Source organism: Cetorhinus maximus, chromosome 9 (genome assembly GCF_964194155.1).
Source record: "Cetorhinus maximus chromosome 9, sCetMax3.hap1.1, whole genome shotgun sequence".
Classification (NCBI taxonomy): domain Eukaryota; kingdom Metazoa; phylum Chordata; class Chondrichthyes; order Lamniformes; family Cetorhinidae; genus Cetorhinus; species Cetorhinus maximus.
The window spans coordinates 89,230,246-89,248,843 of NC_135887.1; the positions used below are offsets into that span (position 1 = coordinate 89,230,246).

General features: G+C 43.0%; 1 protein-coding gene across 7 annotated transcripts in view; it reads left to right on the forward strand.

Moving 5' to 3' along the window:
* Positions 1-18,598, forward strand: part of dagla (diacylglycerol lipase, alpha) — a 485,173-nt gene that overhangs the window by 163,955 nt on the left and 302,620 nt on the right. For all 7 annotated transcript variants that reach the window (XM_078549077.1, XM_078549076.1, XM_078549078.1 and 4 more), the window contains exon 2: positions 2,576-2,711. The gene's annotated coding sequence lies outside the window, so the exon portion shown is untranslated. The remainder of the gene's footprint in view (positions 1-2,575; positions 2,712-18,598) is intronic.

Consider the following 18,598-nt stretch of genomic DNA (forward strand, 5'->3'; position numbering starts at 1 on the left):
TATCAGTAACACCTGGGGGCTATTGTAGTGCTCCCCCTGAATGATCCAGGCTTCAGAAGCGCATCTTCAGAAGGCCTATGGTCCTCTCTATCACTGCCCTTGTGGAGGCGTGACTCCTATTATAACGCTGCTCTACCTCTGTTCTTGGGTGGCAGATAGGCATCATGAGCCACCTTTTCAATGGATAGCCCTTGTCACCCAGCAGCCATCCATCCAGACGAGCTGGAGCAGTGAACAGCCTTGGCACCTGTGAGTGTCTGAGAATGTAAGCGTCATGGGAGCTGCAAGGGTATCTTGCACTAACTTGCAGAATATGCATCTTGTAGTCACAAACTATCTGCACGTTCATGGAGTGGAATCCATTCCTGCTGACAAAGGCACCGGGCTGACCCGCTGGCGCCTTGATGACCACATGTGTGCAGTCGATTGCGCCCTGGATGTGGGCCAACCCAGCAATCGCTGCAAAGCATCTGGCTCACTCAGCCTGGCTGGCCTCATCCATATGGAAATGAATAAATATCATGACCCGCCTGAACAGAGCTTCTGTCACCAGCTTGACGCAACTGTGGACAGCTGATTGGGAGACTCCACACAGATCCCCCACTGACCCCTGGAAAGAGCCGGAGGCATAGAAGTTGAGGGCCCTGTGACCATCAGAGTCACTGGCATGGGATGTCCACCTACTCAGCCGGAGGTGATCTCAGGCCCAATCATATCACAAATGGAGGTCACAGTCTCCCATGAAAGGCGGAGCCTCCTTCCGCATTGCACCTCGGACATGTTGAGGTAGCTGCATCGCAACCTGTAAACCCTGGCAGCAGGATAGTGGCATCTTTTGCGGCCCCTTACACCTTGGATTTCCTGCTGGTCCTGAGCCCCTTGTGCCTGCAACTCTCCTCCCACAGGTCCCTCCCCTGGAAGCTGCATTGGGACACCTGGCCTCCTCTCCCTTCTGCCCCTCTCTTCCTCCTCAGAGAAGGTGCCACCAGCGGAGACCACAATCCCCATTACCAGGGTAACAGAAGGCTGTCTTATACCTGGAAGGGTCCACATGGTCAAAATCCTCCAGGGGCCTTGGAGACACCAATGCGACCTCACATGCAGCCTGGAAATGCTAACAATGAAGCCCTGAACAGAGATGAAGCTGCCAAGTACCAATAAGCAATCAGCAGCAAAATGTTTCCAAAACTCCTCTATACTCACAATGGCATTGCTGCAGACCCTTTTTATCCTGCCCTTGGATGAGGTTTTGCAAAATGTCAGCTGCCCACCTGCCCATTTTGCCTGTCCGATGCACACAAACCCGCAATGTGAAGTCTTGGTCAATTGACTTTTTAATGACCTTAAGTGGCCTTTTAATTGATGGGCATGGGTCCAGCACCCCCGCGTGCCCACCAGCTGAAATATCGTGCGAGTGCGGGATGCCGTCGAGACGCTTGTCTGATGTCATCTCGCGCGATTTCACGCTCAGTCGGGTCAGGCATGTGCCTGCCCGATCAGTGTAAAATTCAGCCCATAAAGATTCCCAGACTCTGAGGTGTGTGTGTTACCGTGGAAGTTTGCCTTATCCTAGCCTTTTGGACTTCTCGAGTATCTATCTCAGCAGGAGAACAGAACACATTCAGCGGGAGGATAGAACCATTTCTGTTATCGCTGTGTTGGCAGCAGGGAGCTTTCTGACAGCTAAAGTTTGTGTACTCCTTCGACTCCTCGCTTAAACTGGCGCAAAGCATGCAAACAGATTGCAGTTAATGATAGCGCACACTCAAGTGAGCTGATCTGAATAAAGAATCAGCTGTTAATCAGCTGCATTATAATACCACGTTTTTAAATTCATCAATGGGTACAGTATTATTGACCAGCTGGCGTATGCACAAATCAACAGTTTTGCTAGACAAAAACCCTCAGAACCATCTAATTCAAGAATTAGTTTCCGCTTAGTACAAACTAACGGTTACATTTGGGCGAATATGTTCTATGATGCCTATGCAGAAAAGCTGTAACCAGGGTATTCACACATAATATTGGCCCATAATGCGTCGTTTGGGTACTCAATCCAGTCAGAGAATTTTTTGATGGCTGCAAAAAGAATTGCAATTGCCTGACATACATACCACTAAATGCTTGGAAGTCACTTCTGGCCTGTGTATTATCCTTGTGACTTCCTGCTTAGACAGTCTTATTAATGACACCTCTGCTCACACTTCTTCCACTGTGTGTATTTTCCACAACAACAAGCAGATCCTCACTTTTGTTTTAACAACCTAGATGAAGCAATGCAGCTGAATGCAGCATGCTGTCAGATTGAAAGAGTAGGGCACAAGGTATGCTACTTTCAGAAGTACTGATGGAATGATAACCAACTGGAGATTTAAAGGCCTTTAGATTGTAGAAAGGAAAGAAAGATTGAGTGAAGTAAGGAATTCCAAAGTGTTGAGGTACTGGATATCAAGAAATGTGAGGTATTTTTGGAAACTTGAGTCTTAGTGAGCATGGAAACCATGTTGAGATACAATTAGATATTACGTTAATGCAGTGAAGTGACCTGGTATAATGTATTTTGTTATTCATTTAGGCTCATCGTTGGATATATATCATTTCCAGCAGGACACCAGTGTATATCATCTGTAAAATGTACCTGATTGATACTGTTTGGCATTGGGTTGAGGGGAAGAAAATGAAACTAATTGTGAAGATCAAATCAAAATCACGTAAGTAGTATATTATTTATTTTTTGGATTGTTTTGGGCTGAGTTTCTAATTATTATTGAGGCTGCATTTTCAGCAATGTGTATAGGAAGAAAGCAATGTTGTGAAATATTTATTATTCATTCTTAATGAGTAGATCTGGTTTTTACTTGGTTAAATAAACTTCACTCATCAACAGTCGTTAATTGGACTTAGCCATTGAGGAACTGAAGTTAAAAAATAAACATAATTGTTGTACTTGCTGAAAGTTTGCATCTGTGTATGCATAATTTAAAAAAAAATAAGTGCAGTATTGCCATTTAGATTTCACTAAAGTATAACTATAGATGTAAATAACTTGTCTGCCAAGTTCACCGGAATTATAAGCTGCCAGTCATGAATTTTATCTTTCTGAAGTTGGACTTTATCTGCTTGGAGCATTTTCAGTGATGTAAAATTCTCATTGTTAAAGGTCTTTTGTTAAAAACAAGAGCAGTTTAATGGAATGAGTTAAGAATGTCAAATAATAAAATATTCCTATAGTATTTTGGTATCATTGTGTTAAACGACTCCAGTATTGAAATTGTAGTGAGGACATGACAGACTCGAGTTGAGTCTCTTGATTCGGGTGACGTCCATCAACAATTCAAGCCTCACTCTTGGGGCTTGTGATGCTATATGTGTCCTGAAATTAAATTGTATATTATAGTTTGAATAAAATGAATCCATTGAAGGGTATAGCTAAAGTGACATTAAATGATTCAAGTTTCAAGGAGGAACCAGCAAAAGGACCATCTTCAAAGTTTAAGCAGAATTAAGAATGAATTAAGAATTAAGAACCCATGCATTTATTATAACACTTCGTAGAAATTAAAATAAATTGCTATAGACCTGAAATAAGAATAGGAAATTCTGGAAATACACAGTTGGTCCAAAGGTTCCCATCAGACAAAATAGCCTGCTTTTCTTTTTTAAACTTTGATTAACTTGCCATACATTTCCAGCACTTTTGTTCTTCATAAAGCACTTCATTCAGTTAGATTAGCATTGTTAGGTGTCGTAACCACTGCCTGAATGTTTATAGAAAGTCCTTTTAGCAATGAAAATGACTATATGAACAATAGCAAATCGCTTCCCCTAATTAAATCCAATGAAGGTGTAGTGTAATCTTTGTATGCCATAAGTATTTTTGCTAAGAGTCCACAATCCTTTGAAGATGAAATCAAATGTGTAAAGTTGAATCTATATAGTTCTCTCTATGACTGCTGATGTTGCAAGGCCAGTTAGTTATTAAAGTCTGATTTTGTATGCAAATAACATGTTTTCTGTTAAAAAAATCCAGCTTTGCTAAGAAACTCTAAATAAAGGCTGCAGCCAATTTGCAAACAAGGACCCACAAAAAACCATTGGCAGCACCTTCCATACCCATGATCCCTACCACCTAGAAGGGCAAGGGCAGCTGGTGTATGGGAACACCACCATTTGCAATTTCCCCTCCAAACCCCACACCATCCTGACTTAGAATTATTATCGCTGTTTATTCAATGTCATTGGGTCAAAATCCTGCAACTCACTTCCTAACAGTACTGTGGCAGTACCTACACCAGATGGACTGCAGCACTTCAAGAAGGTAGCTGACCACCGCCTTCTGAAGGGCAATTAGGGATGACCAATAAATGCTGGCCTTGCTTGTGTCATTCCCATACTGTGAAAGAATAAAAAAAAAATTCCAGTTAACTTTTTTCTTTATGTTGGATGCGGTTAATGTTAACGAAAATGCTGGGAGAAATTCATGTTTTTCTTCAACAAAAAAGTGCCATGAGCTCTTTTAATATCCACAAGCAGACGGGCTTTCAGTTTAACATCTCAACAGAAAGATGCCAGTTCTGACACGGAGCATCTCCTCAGTCAGCCTACATTATTTTCAAGTCCTGGTTTGAGGTTTGAATCCACAACTTTGTTTAGGAGAGACAAGTGTGCTATACTGAGCCAAGCTTGTGTGTGTTTATTCTAAAATTTAAACAAAATCTTCTGGAAAGGCACAGCAGATCAGCCTGTACCTGAAAGTGGAAGAATAAGAAAAAGGCTATTTCTGATTAAGTGCTTCAGCTGAAACACCCATGTATCGGATGTCACCTGATCTGCTTTAATTTCCAGCACTTTCATTTCAAATGCATATACATTTAGGGTAATTGATAGTTGGCAGGAAATTGCAAAGCAATCATTGTGAATGGAATAGTTTGATTAACTGTTTAAGTGAAATTCAAGTAGTTTTTAATATTTACACCCTTACAAATGCTGATCTGTATTTATGGCAGGTGTGTTTTACTCTAACTGAAACACACCAGGTGTTGTTGGGTGGTGTTTATATTTGTTACCAAAGCTGCTTGGAATTGTTTACCAGTTTTTTTAAGCATATATTTTACTTTACACGTTGAGGAGAATAGAACATTTGGACAGCCGGATTTTATTCAAAAGCTCTGAGTCTCCATATTGCATTATGCAAAGTTGGTATCTCTGTCTGTGATCCAGTAGAATGTCAGCAGCCACTTTAAGGTTTCTTGCATGTTAGCTCAGTGGCTAGAAGGCTAGAGTGTGATACAGACTGACGCCAACAGCACGGACTCAATCCCTGTACTGACTGTGCTAGTTCATAGAGGCCTGCTTCCTAGCCTTGCCCCACGCTTGTGGAGTAGTGTCCCTCAAGTTGTATATAACCAATTTTTAAAAATTCTTTCATGGGATGTGGGCGTTGCTGGCAAGGCCAGCATTTGCTGCCCATCCCTGACGATCCTTGAACTGAGGTCAGCTAAAAGTCAACCACATTGCTGTGAGTCTGGAGTCCTATGTAGGCAAAACCCAGGTAAAGATGGCTGATTTCTTTCCCTAAAGAAAATTTGTGAACCAGATGGGTTTTTAACAATTGATGATAGTTGTCATGAGACTAGCTTTATATTTCAGATTTATTAATGGAATTGAAAGCATTGGGATAGTGTGAAGTACTTCATCTTTATCTGATCCCAGTCCAAAATGTAGAAAACGGTTTTAATTTCATATGGGAAGTCTACTCATCCTGAGAAGTATATATGAAGAATGTGATCCTGATTTTTCTGTGGTTTGGAAGTGCGCAAGAGGGATATCTCTCACAGAAAGTTTGCAATTTAAATGTAAATGTTGATGTTCTGAGGGACTTAGGAGTACTCATACAAGAAACACAAAGTTAGCATACATGTACAGCAAGCAATAATGAAGGCAAATGGCATGTTGGCATTTACTGCTAGACTGCAGTACTAGAAAAAGGAAGTCTTGCTATAGTTGTACACGGCTTTGGTGAGACCACACCTCTGTGCAGTTTTGATCCCCATATCTCAGGAAAGATATAGAACCATAGAACACTACAGCACAGAAAACAGGCCATTCGGCCCTTCTAGTCTGCGCCGAAATATTATTCCGCTAGTCCCATTGACCTGCACCTAGTCCATAACCCTCCAGACCTCTCCCATCCATGTATCTATCTAATTTATTCTTAAAACTTAAGAGTGAGCCCGCATTTACCACGTCAGATGGTAGCTCGTTCCACATTCTCACCACTCTCTGAGTGAAGAAGTTCCCCCAAAACCTTTCCCCTTTCACCCTAAAGCCATGTCCTCTCGTGTTTATTTCTCCTAATCTAAGTGGAAAGAGCCTACTCGCATTTACTCTGTCTATACCCCTCACAATTTTGTAAACTTCTATCAAATCTCCCCTCATTCTTCTACGCTCCAAGGAATAAAGTCCTAACCTGTTTAATCTTTCCCTGTAACTCAAGTCCTTAAGACCCGGCAACATCCTAGTAAATCTTCTCTGCACTCTCTCAATCTTACTGATATCCTTCCTGTAGTTAGGTGACCAGAACTGCACACAATACTCCAAAGTTGGCCTCACCAATGTCTTATACAACCTCACCATAACATCCCAACTCCTATACTCAATACTTTGATTTATGAAGGCCAGTATGCCAAAAGCTTTCCTTACAACCTTGTCTACCTGTGACGCCACTTTCAGGGAATTATGTATCTGAACTCCCAGATCCCTTTGTTCCTCCATACTCCTCAGTGCCCTATCATTTACTGTGTATGTCCTACCTTGGTTTGACCTTCCAAAATGTAACACCTCACACTTTTCCGCATTAAATTCCATCTGCCATTTTCTGGCCCATTTTTCCAGTTGGTCCAGATCTCTCTGCAAGCTTTGAAAGCCTTCCTCGCTGTCCACAACGCCTCCAATCATAGTGTCATCAGCAAACTTGCTGATCCAATTCACCACATTATCACCCAAATCATTGATATAGACAACAAACAACAATGGTCCCAGTATAGATCCCTGAGCCACACCACTAGTCACAGACCTCCAGTCTGAGAAGCAATCATCCACTACCACTCTCTGTCTTCTCCCACACAGCCAATTTCGAATCCAGTTTACAACCTCTCCATGGATACCAAGTGTCTGAACCTTCTGAACTAACCTCCCATGTGGGACCTTGTCAAAGGCCTTACTAAAGTCCATGTAAACAATATCCACAGCCTTTCCTTCATCTACCTTCTTGGTAACCTCCAGGAAAACTCTACAAGGTTCGTTAAACACGACCTACCACGCACAAAGCCATGCTGACTATCCTTAATCAGCCCTTGGCTGTCCAAATAATTATATATCCGATCTCTCAGAACACCTTCCAATAATTTACCTACTACTGACGTCAGGCTCACTGGCCTGTAATTACCTGGTTTACTTTTGGAGTCTTTTTTAAACAACGGAACAACATGAGCTACCCTCCAATCCTCCAGCACCTCACCCGTGCATTATTATCCTTGCATTGAAGACGTTACACTGAAGGTTCACTAGATTGGTTCCTGTGGATGAGAGGGTCGTCCTATGATGAGAGGCTGAATAAATTGTGTCCATATTTTCTGGAGTTTAGGAGAATGAGAAGTGATTTCATTGAATATACAAGATTTTGAGGCGGCTTGACAAGGTTGAAACTTGTTTCCCCTGGCTAGGGAATCTAGAACAAGGGGGCATAGTCTCTAGATAAGGTGTCAATCATTTACTACTGAGATGAGGAGAAATTTCTTGACTCAAAGGGTTGTGAACCTTGGGGATAATCTACCCCAGAGGATGTTGGGTGCTCCGTTATTGAATCTGTTTGAGGCTGCAATATAGAGATTTTTGGTCCCTCAGAATCAAGGGATGTGGAGAGTGGGTGGGAAAGGCCGCGATCGTATTGAATGGCGGAGCAGGCTCACGGGTCTGTACGGTCTCCTCCCTATTTCTTAATTGTGTTCTCAACTTGATGTTGGTCCTGGATCAGCTGGCTTTCCACCTCCGGGTGGTAGAATGCCAGTTAAGCTCCTGCCTTCATTAAATCTGCTGGTAATGTTTGGGGTTCGCGGGTGGTGGGGAAATTGGTGGTTAATTGTCCACGAATGGAATACGTGGAGGGTATTAACTGAAGAAGATAGATTCAGCAACAGGTGTCAATTGTTTCCATGTGTGAACTTGGGTTACTGTTGCTCACTATCTAATGGCTAGTAGTGAAAGAATGCACTATTAATAACATGGATCACACCAGCTAGAGAAAGCCATGGATAATTAAAGGGGTGAGAAAGCTAATTATGGAAAATTAACTAAGTTAATATTTATATTTTAACTCACTGTACACCTTTTTACATAGTACACTTTTTATTAACAAGCTACAAAGGGTACTGTGCTCATTTTGAGATTTGTATCTGCTAACAGTGCTATGAGGTCAGCAGACTCCACTTATAATGCTGACTCAGTGTCATTTTTTACCTGGCAAAGAAGGTCCTGTAGAATACTTGCTCACTCACATTGGAATGTCTGTTAAATTTTAATGTTAGCAGATGGTCCTGTGGGCATTGTGACAATGCTTGGAAGATTAAAAATAAAGTTTAAAAAGAACATTACCTTGCTAAATTTAGGTTATCCCTAGCTCTGAGAAAATAACTCCTGGATGTGATCTCATTACATTTGCTCATACCTAATTTGGGCAGTTTTACCTCCGAATTTCACCATAGAGTTTGTGTTTGATTTGTGTAAACTTGTAAGTATGGCCTGTAAGAAAACATCATTACCATGACAATGCGACAGTCTCTCTAGCACATAGCAAGCCTGTAGTCACAGGTAGCATTAAACCTGATTTCAAAGGACATTGATAGTGATCAACATTGAAAGTATGAATTTTAGTGATTGGTTGAATCTTAGGTTAATATACCATTTTGAAGCGTTTTGGCTGATTTACCATCCTTCAAGCTTTGTTTTTTATATTTTTGGTAATTATTTGATTATAGAAGCATAGAATCTAGGAGCAGGAGTATGCCATTCGGCCCTTCGAGCCTGCTCCGTCATTCATCATGATCATGGCTGATCATCCAACTCAATGGCCTGCTCCCGCTTTCTCCCCATACCCTTTGATCCCTTTCGCCCCAAGAGCTATATCTAGCTCCTTCTTGAAAACATACAATGTTTTGATCTCAACTACTTTCTGTGGTAATGAATTCCACAGGCTCACTGGGAGAAGAAATGTCTCCTCATTTCAGCCCTAAATGGCCTACCCCATATCCTCAGACTGTGACCCCTGGTTCTGGGCTCCCCCACCATCGGGAATATCCTTCCTGCACCTACCCTGTCTAGTCCTGTTAGAATGTTATAGGTTTCTATGAGATCCCCCCTCATTTTTCTCAACTCCAGCGAATATAATCCTAATCGACTCAGTCTCTCTCATATGTCAGTCCTGCCATCCCAGGAATCAGTCTGGTAAACCTTCACTGCATTCCCTCTATAGCAAGTACATCATTCCTCAGATAAGGAGACCAAAACTGCACACAATATTCCAGGTGTGGTCTCACCAAGGCCCTGTACAATTGCAGCAAGACATCCCTGTTCCTGTACTCGAATCCTCTGGCTATGAAGGTCAAGATGCCATTTGCCTTCTTTACCGCCTGTTGCACCTGCATGCTTACCTTCAGCGACTGGTGTACAAGGACACCCAGGTCTCGTTGCACATTCCCCTCTCTCATTTTATTGCCATTCAGATAATAATTTGCCTTCCTGTTTTTGCTACCAAAATGGATAACCTCACATTTATCCACATTATACTGCATCTGCCATGCATTTGCCCACTCACTTAGCTTGTCCAAATCACACTGAAGCATCTCTGCATCCTCCTCACAGCTCACCCTCCCACCCAGCTTTGTGTCATCTGCAGATTTAGAGATATTACATTTAATTCCCTCATCTAAATCATTAATATATATTGTAAGTAACTGGGGTCCCAGCACCGATCCCTGCAGTACCCCACTAGTCACTGTCTGCCATTCGGTAAAAGACCCATTTATTTCTACTCTTTGTTTCCTGTCTGCCAACCAGTTTTCTATGCATCTAAATACACTACCCCCAATCCCATGCACTTTAATTTTACGCGCCAATCTCTTATGTGGGACTTTGTCAAAAGCCTTCTGAAAGTCCAAATAAACCACATCCACTGGATCCCCTTCATCAACTCTACTAGTTACATCCTTGAAAAGTTCCAGTAGATTTGTCAAGCATGATTTCCCTTTCGTAAATCCATGCTGACTCTGTCCGATTCTGTCACTGTTTTCCACGTGCTCAGCTATTAAATCTTTTATGATGGACTCTAGAATTTCCCCCATTACTGACGTCAGGCTGACTGGTCTATAATTCCCTGTTTTCTCTCTGTCTCCCTTTTAAATAGTGGGGTTACATTAGCTACCCTCCAACCTGTAGGAACTGTTCCGGAGTCTATAGAATCTCGGAAGATGACCACCAATGCATCCACTATTTCTAGGGCCACTTCCTTAAGTACTCTGGGATGTAGATTATCAGACCCTGGGGATTTCTCGGCCTTCAATCCCATCAATTTCCCCAACACCATTTCCCTACTAATGCTGATTTTTTTTAGTTCCTCCCTCTCACTAAACCCTGTGTTCCCCAACATTTCTGGTATGTTATTAGTGTCCTCCTTTGTGAAGACAGAACCAAAGTATGTATTTAGTTGGTCAGCCATTTCTTTGTTTCCCATTATAAATTCCCCTGTTTCTGACTGTAAGGGACCTACATTTGTCTTCACCAATCTTTTTCTCTTCACATACCTGTAGAAACTTTTACAGTCAGTTTTTATGTTCCCCGCAAGCTTACTCTTGTACTCTATTTTCCCCTTCTTAATCAATCCCTTGGTCCTGCTTTGCTTAATTCTAAACTGCTTCCAATCTTCAGGTCTGTTGTTTTTTCTGGCCAATTTGTGTGCCTCTTCCTTGCATCTAATACTATCTCTAATTTCCCTTGTAAATCATGGTTTGGCCACCTTTCCTGTTTTACTTTTGCGCCAGACAGGAATAAACAATTGTTGCAGTTCACCCATGCGCTCTTTGAATGTCTGCCATTGCCTATCCACTGTCATCCCTTTAAGTAATGTTTCCCAATCCATCATAGCCAACTCGTGCCTCATACCATCGTAGTTTCCTTTATTAAGATTCAGGACCCAAGTCTCAGAATCAGCTACGTCACTCTCCATCTTGATGAAGAATTCTATCATATTATGGTCGCTCATCCCCAAGGGGCCTCGCACAACTAGATTGCCAATTATTCCTATCTCATTACACAATACCCAGTCGAGGATGGCCTATTCTCTCGTTGGTTCCTCAACGTATTGGTCCAGAAAAACATCCCATATACACTCCAGGAATTCCTCCTCTATGGCATTGTTACTAACTTGATTTGCCCAATCTATATGCATATTAAAGTCACCCATAATTACAGATGTTCCTTTATTACATGCTTCTCTAATTTCCTGTTTAATGCCATTCCCAACATCTCCACTACAGTTTGGGGGTCTATATAAAACCCCCACTAACATTTTTTGCCCCTCAGTGTTTCGCAGCTCTACCCATACAGATTCCACATCGTCAGAGCTAATATCTTTCCTCACTATTGCGTTAATTTCCTCTTTAACCAGCAATGCAACTCCACCACCTTTTCCTTTTTGTCTGTCCTTCATAAACACTGAATAACCCTGGATGTTCAGTTCCCATCCCGGGTCACCCTGCAGCCACGTCTCCGTAATCCCGACTATATCATACCTGTTTAAATCTATATGCGCGGTTAATTCACCCACTTTATTGCGAATGCTCCTTGTGTTAAGGCACAAAGCCTTAAGGCTTGTCTTTTTAACATTTCTTGTCCCGTTCCCACTATTTTTCACTGAGGCCCTGTTTGATTCTTGCCGTTGATTTCTCTGACTATCACTTTTCTTATTCCACTTTCTGTCTTTTGTTCTTGTCTTTGATTCCCCTTCCTCTGACTCCTTGCATAGGTTCCCATCCCTCTAGCATTTTGGTTTAAATCCTCCCCAACCACTCTAGCAAATGTTCCCCCTGGACATCAGGCCCGGTCCTGCCCAGGTGTAACCCGTCCAGCTTGTACTGGTCCCACCTCCCCCAGAACCCGTCCCAATGCCCCAGGAATCTGAAATCCTCCCCTTCACACCACCTCTTCAGCCACGTATTCATCCGATATATCCTGCTATTTCTACTCTGACTGGCACGTGACACTGGTAGTAATTCTGAGATCACTACCTTTGAGGTCCTACTTTTCAACTTACTTCCTAACTCCCTATATTCTGCTTTTAGGATCTCATCCCTTTTTTTACCTATGTCGTTTGGACTAATGTGTATCACGACCACTGGCTGTTCACCCTCCCCCTTCAGAATGTCTTCTAGCTGCTCTGAGACATCCTTGACCCTAGCACCAAGGAGGAAACATACCATCCTGGAGTCTTGTTTGCGGCCACAGAAACACCTATCTATTCCCCTTACAATTGAATCCCCTATAACTATTGCATTCCCACACTGTTTACTCCTCCCCTGTGCAGCAGAGCCAACTGCGGTGCAATGAATTTGGCTGTTGCTGCTTTCTCCTGAGAGGCCATTCCCCCCAACAGTATCCAAAGCGGTATATCTGTTTTGCAGGGGAATAGCTACAGGAGATTCCTACACTGCCTGCCTAGTCCTCTTGTTTTGCCTGGTGGTCACCCATCCCCTGCCTGCCTGTGGACTCTTAGTCTGCGGTGTGACCACCTCTCTATACGCGCTATCCACGATACCCTCCGCCTCGTGGATGCTGGAGACACTTCCCGTACACATGCTGGCCCCGGGCACTGGAAACGTGCCCGCCTTCCCACATAGAGCAGGAGGAGCACACCACAGCTTTGAGCTCTCCTGCCATGACTTTAAATTAAAGTAAACGTTTTGGAAGATACTTAATATCAATTACTCTTGGGCCCGTTCTTCCCTGCTCCTCGTTGTTACAGAATATAGCCCCAACAAACGATGAACCACAAAATAAGACCTTAAAAACTATAAGCAATAAAAGTAGTAAATGCTTACCCGGCCGTACTCATGGTACTCAAAGGATCATCTTGTTCCCTCCTCATTGAACTCCCTCAGTCACCCCTGCTTTCCCGGCTTCTCTTCAACTCCCGACTACTCTCATGCTCCTCTTCAACTCCCAACTCCTCTCGTGCTTCTCTTCAAATCCCGGCTCCTCTCGCGCTCCTTTTCAATTCCTGACTCCTCTCGCGCTCTTCTTCAACTCCCGACTCCTCTTGTGCTTCTCTTCAACTCCCGACTCCTCTCGCGCTTCTTTTCAACTCCTGACTCCTCTCGCGCTCCTTTTCAACTCCCGACTCCTCTAGGTACTACTGCTGACTGCCTGTCCCAGAGTCCTCCTCTCGCACTCTCCTCTAGGTGCTGCTGACTGCCTGTTCCAGAGTCCTGCTCTCGCACTCTCCTCTAGCTTTGTCAGCCATGGTTCAGTTGTTATCGCACACGAGCCTCTGAATCGTAAGGTTCCGGGTTCAAGTCCCATTTCCAGGGCTTGAGCACAAAAATCAAGGCTGACACTCCAGTACAGAACTGAGGGAATGCTGCATCATTAGAGGTGCCATCTTTTGGATGAAATATTAAACTCAAGTCCCATTTACTTGTTTGGGTGTATGTAAGAGATTCCATAGTACTGTTTTGAAGAAGAGTAGGGGAATTATTCCTGGTGTCCTTGCCAATATCCCTCCATCAACAATACAAAAAATTGATTATCTGGTCATTATCACATTAATGTTTGTCAGAGTTTGCTGAGCACAAATTAACTCAAGACTTGAAAACACCTCCTACATTACAACAGCGACTACACTTCAAAAGGTCCATAATTGGCTGTAAAGAGCTTTGAAACATCCAGTGTCCATGAAAAGCACTATATAATGCAAACCTTTCTTTTACCTTTGTGAATTCATTCCATGCTAAGGTTTTGCTTTGCTCAAGACTGGAAGCTCTTCCTTTAGCCTTATATTTGCAACTTGTATCTAGGCACTAAGAGGCGCGTGAGGTCGCTCAGGGCATACTCATATAGCAATATTTTCTCCCTGTCCAAGCTTTTGGAGAAGAGAGGGCGGGCGGGAAGCAACTGGCTTTACTTGGCATCTCCATATGTCCATAGGATTGAGATTGGCAGTTTCATATAACATGGAAAAATGTGAATGTGTTTTATGGAGAAGGCATTTGAAAGGGTTAAAGAAATAGTGCAGTAAAGTACAATGGTTGAAAAGTTTGGGAGAGAAGTCACAATATGCTTGGTGGATAATTGACATTAATTTTCATAGGATGAAGGAAGAGGGTAGCAAAACCCTGGAGCAGGCAGGGGATAAAAGAATCAGCTAGGTCCCTAGACTCTGATTGTTGTCTAGTGACTGTGTTGGAAGTATACATGTGTAGACATCTGATGAAGGCACAACTGCCTCGGTTGTGATGCCTTCCATAGTTAAATAGCACGCCAACAGTTGAAGCTCACGTGGAGTGAATAATTCTGAGAGATACTTGAGCGTAACTGAAGCTTGTGGAACAATATCTCAGTAAGAAATAGTGCCTTGAATGTGGGAGAAAACTTTGCTGTAGTTAGTTTACCAACTACAATTTGAGTGTGTTTTAAAATCTTCAAACATTGTGAGCAATGGTAGGGTTGAATCCTCAGAGGAGTGGGAAACATGGCATGACTTGGGCAGGATACGAAATTTTGATTTCCCGACAGTGGGTTGAGATGCAGAGATAAAGTCAGCGATGTGTCAAACATTACACCGATCTGTGGCGGGTTCCAACTTGTAATACATTTGCATGCCATGAGTGCTCATTAGTGTAAAACTTTTTCCTACCTTCAAGATGAAGTCAGCAGCACATGAGAATCTTGTTCACGATCATTCAAAGGTGGCGTGTAGCTTTGTGTAAGGTCAGCAGTTCTTGTTTAACTCTACAGTGCAAGGGAGGAGAATGGTAGCTTGCATGGAAGCTTGGGAACGGCAAGAGTGAGTTAGTGGTGGGTGGGGTCAGGTGCATGGAGGAGTGGAAGTATCTGGGGAGGACAGAGGGTGAGGTCAGGGACATGGAGGGGTGAAGTGAAAGGAGCCTGGTGTCCTGGGTGTGGTGGGAGGGGGATGGTCAGTCAAGCTAAGAAAATGAGAAGCCTAAAGTGCAGTGTCAGTACCGTCTAAATGTGTATCCATCTTGGGGTGTTGGCAGGCAGTATCCTTACAGGGCCTTGAGTTCACCAACATTTCATTATCCTTGTTGAGTGATCTTGGACAATCTCTTTTACAATGCATAGGAGGGTGGGCCAGCTAAGCCTTCAAGTTCAGCCATGTCCCACAGTGGTGAGTACAACACTGGACGCTGACATGAACATTCAATAAAGAGTGAACAAAAGAACACAACATTGTTTCTTCCACAAAAAAATGTCCCTAACTCCCCTGTAATCATCAATGCCTGCCAACCATGAGGCTTGCCCGTACACGTAGTTCCCTGACTAAACTAATCTTGACAAATAATGATGATGCACACATGAATAAAGTGAAACCAATTTAATGTGAAACCAATATAATGTGAAATATTTATAAGTGAAATTTAATTTTGAAGAACACCCATGCCACCTTTATATTTTCAAGTCTCGTGTAAATGACAATGTAGTTGGGCAAGAAAGTTGTGGCAGGTTTGATCAGGATGCTCTTTAATAGGCCACCTGTAGGTGCAGCATTGTCAGCTGACAGTGAGTTTCACTAATGAAAAGCTTCCCTCGCTGCTAAATCGAATGTGTTTTGCATGCATTCCGCTGGCACTTAGAATTCTCATTATAATCATGTGCAATCACGACAAAAAGAGAGAAAGTGGAAGTACCGTATAGTTCCGGTTACAACGTCAGTAATGGCACGCTGTTGAATAAGTCCTTGCCTCTGAGTGCTTGCAACACCAGATACAATGTCAGTTTTCTTTGCTATGCAAAATGTTTTTTTTTAAAGCTGCACACATCCATTCTCATTAAGTAGGGTTTGTTACTTCAACTTCACAAAACGGCTTTGAAGATTTTAACACTTTGTATAGATGGCAAGAAAATCTTCTTAAGGTACTAGTATGCTTTTCATATAAAGGCTGGATTGGAGGTGCTGATTGGAATAGCTTTATATAAACCACAGCTGAGGAGTAGAATATCTCTTTGCATCTGCTTTTCTAGAGCCTCTTACTGTGCTAATCTTGTGCTTGCTGGTTAATCCTGACACCACTATTTAGGAGTCTAATGTAGTATAATGTAGGGTATTCTACTATTTGCCTTGATTTTGTGATTTTGCAGGAATGGACAATCAGCTATAAACACTGCAAATGGCTTGCCCCAGCCGAACTGATTCATGACTAATGCTATGTTCTAGATCCAAGGCTTATGCCAGTTGCTGAACCCTCTTTTCAAGTGTCCACTGCCATTGTTAAATATTTGCCTTTTAATATCTAAATAGTTGTATTGTAAGAAAACAGTAATTTGTAAAATGAAATAAAATGACAGTTATTGAAAACATACAGGTCTTCTCTCTGCTCCCTCTCTCCTTAGTCAATACCCTTTTCTCTCTCTCTCTATCTCTCTGTGTGTCCATCTGCCTGTCTCTCTCAGCGCCCTGATCTTTCTCAATCTCTCACCTCCCCCCTTAATATATTTTTGAACTGTATACAACACCATTGTCCAATGGTGTAGTGCTGCAGGAGCGCTGCTCCAGCACCTTTTATTTAAAGCAAGCTTGTCCAACTCAATGCAGCCCACCAAACTTGTTGGACATTCAAATGACTTATAGTTGAAAAATGCTGTAAAGCTGCTCATCCGATCACATCAGCAGCAAATGCAGGGAGGAACCAGCCTGTGATTGGATGAGCATCAGAGTGGGAAGGTAAGTTTTGAAGATGAGTTCCAGGGCCCAGGCGAGGCAGCCGGAGATGCACGGTCCAGGTGAGGCAGCCGGAGAGTGGAGTGCACCCATGTCTGAGTAGGTGAGTGACTGGTGACTGGGGGAGAGAGAGTGTGAGGGGTGGGGGAGAGAGAGCATGAGGAGTGGGAGAGGAGAGAGAGTGTGAGAGTGGGAGAGGAGAGAGAGTGTGAGAGGGGGGAGGGAGAGTGTGTGAGAGGGGGGGAGGGAGAGTGAGTGAGAGTGTAGGGGGAGAGAGAGAGTGTGAAGGGGTGGGAGAGAGTGTGTGAGGGGGTGGAGGGGAGAGAGTGAGTGAGAGGGTGAAGGGGGAGAGAGTGTGTGAGAGGGTGGAGGGAGAGAAAGTGTGTGAGGGGATGGGGGAGAGACAGTGTGACGGGGTGGAGGGGAGAGAGAGAGTGATTCATATTAATACATTGGCAGTGATGGTCTGAGCATGTGGAATGAGGTATATTATTGGTATTCCCAGCTGGCAGCTTTACATGGAATTTTCAGCACAGGGACAGGCCATTTGGCCCACCTCATCTATGTTGGTGTTTATGTTCCACACAAGCCTCCTCCCAACCTTGTTGATCACACTATCAGGGTAACCTTCAACTTCTTTCTTCCTCATGTGTTTATCAACTTCCTTGAATGTATCTATACTAGAATCATTGAACGGTTACAGCACAGAAGGAAGCCATTCAGCACATTGTCTCTGTGTCAGTTCTCTGCAACCCAGCTAGTCTCACTCCTCCAACTTTTCCCTGTAATCCTGTGAAATCTTTTCTCTTCAGATAATTATCCAGTTCCCTTCTGAAAATCGCAGTCGAATTTGTCTCCTCCACATACGCAGGCAGCGCATTTCAGATCCAATCCACTTGTCGCATAAAGAAGTTTTTCCTCATGTCGCCTCTGGTTTTTTTGTTAATCACCTTAGGTTCTCGACCTGCCCATAGTAACAGTTCTTCGCCATTTACACTATCCAGAACCCTCATGATTTTGAACAAGTCTAACAAATCTCTTCTCAATCTTCTCTTCTCCAAGGAGAGCAGCCCCAGCTTTGCCAGTGTATCCACATAATGGAAGTTTCTCATCCTTTGAACCATTCTTGTCAATCTTTTCTGCACCATTTCTAAAGCCTTCATGTCCTTCCTGTTGAGGCTAAATGAGTGTTTTATGAAGGTTCATAATTTCCTTGCTTTTGTACTCTCTGCCCCATTACAAAACCTAGGATTCAGTATAATTTATTGAATGCTTTCTCAACTTGCCCTGTTACCTTTAATGATTTATGTACATATACATCCAGGTCCCTCTACTCCTGCATTTCCTTTATAATTGTACCCTTCATTTTATGTCACATCTCCTTGTTATTCTGACCAAACTGTATCACTTCACACTTCTCTACATTAACTTTCACCTGCCACATGTTTGCCCATTCCATCAGCCTGCCTATATCCTCTTGAAGTCTATCACTATCCTCCTCACAGTTCACAATACTTCCAAGTCTTGCTTCATCATCAAATTTTGAAATTGTGCCCTGTACACCAAGGTCAAGGCCATAAATACAAATTA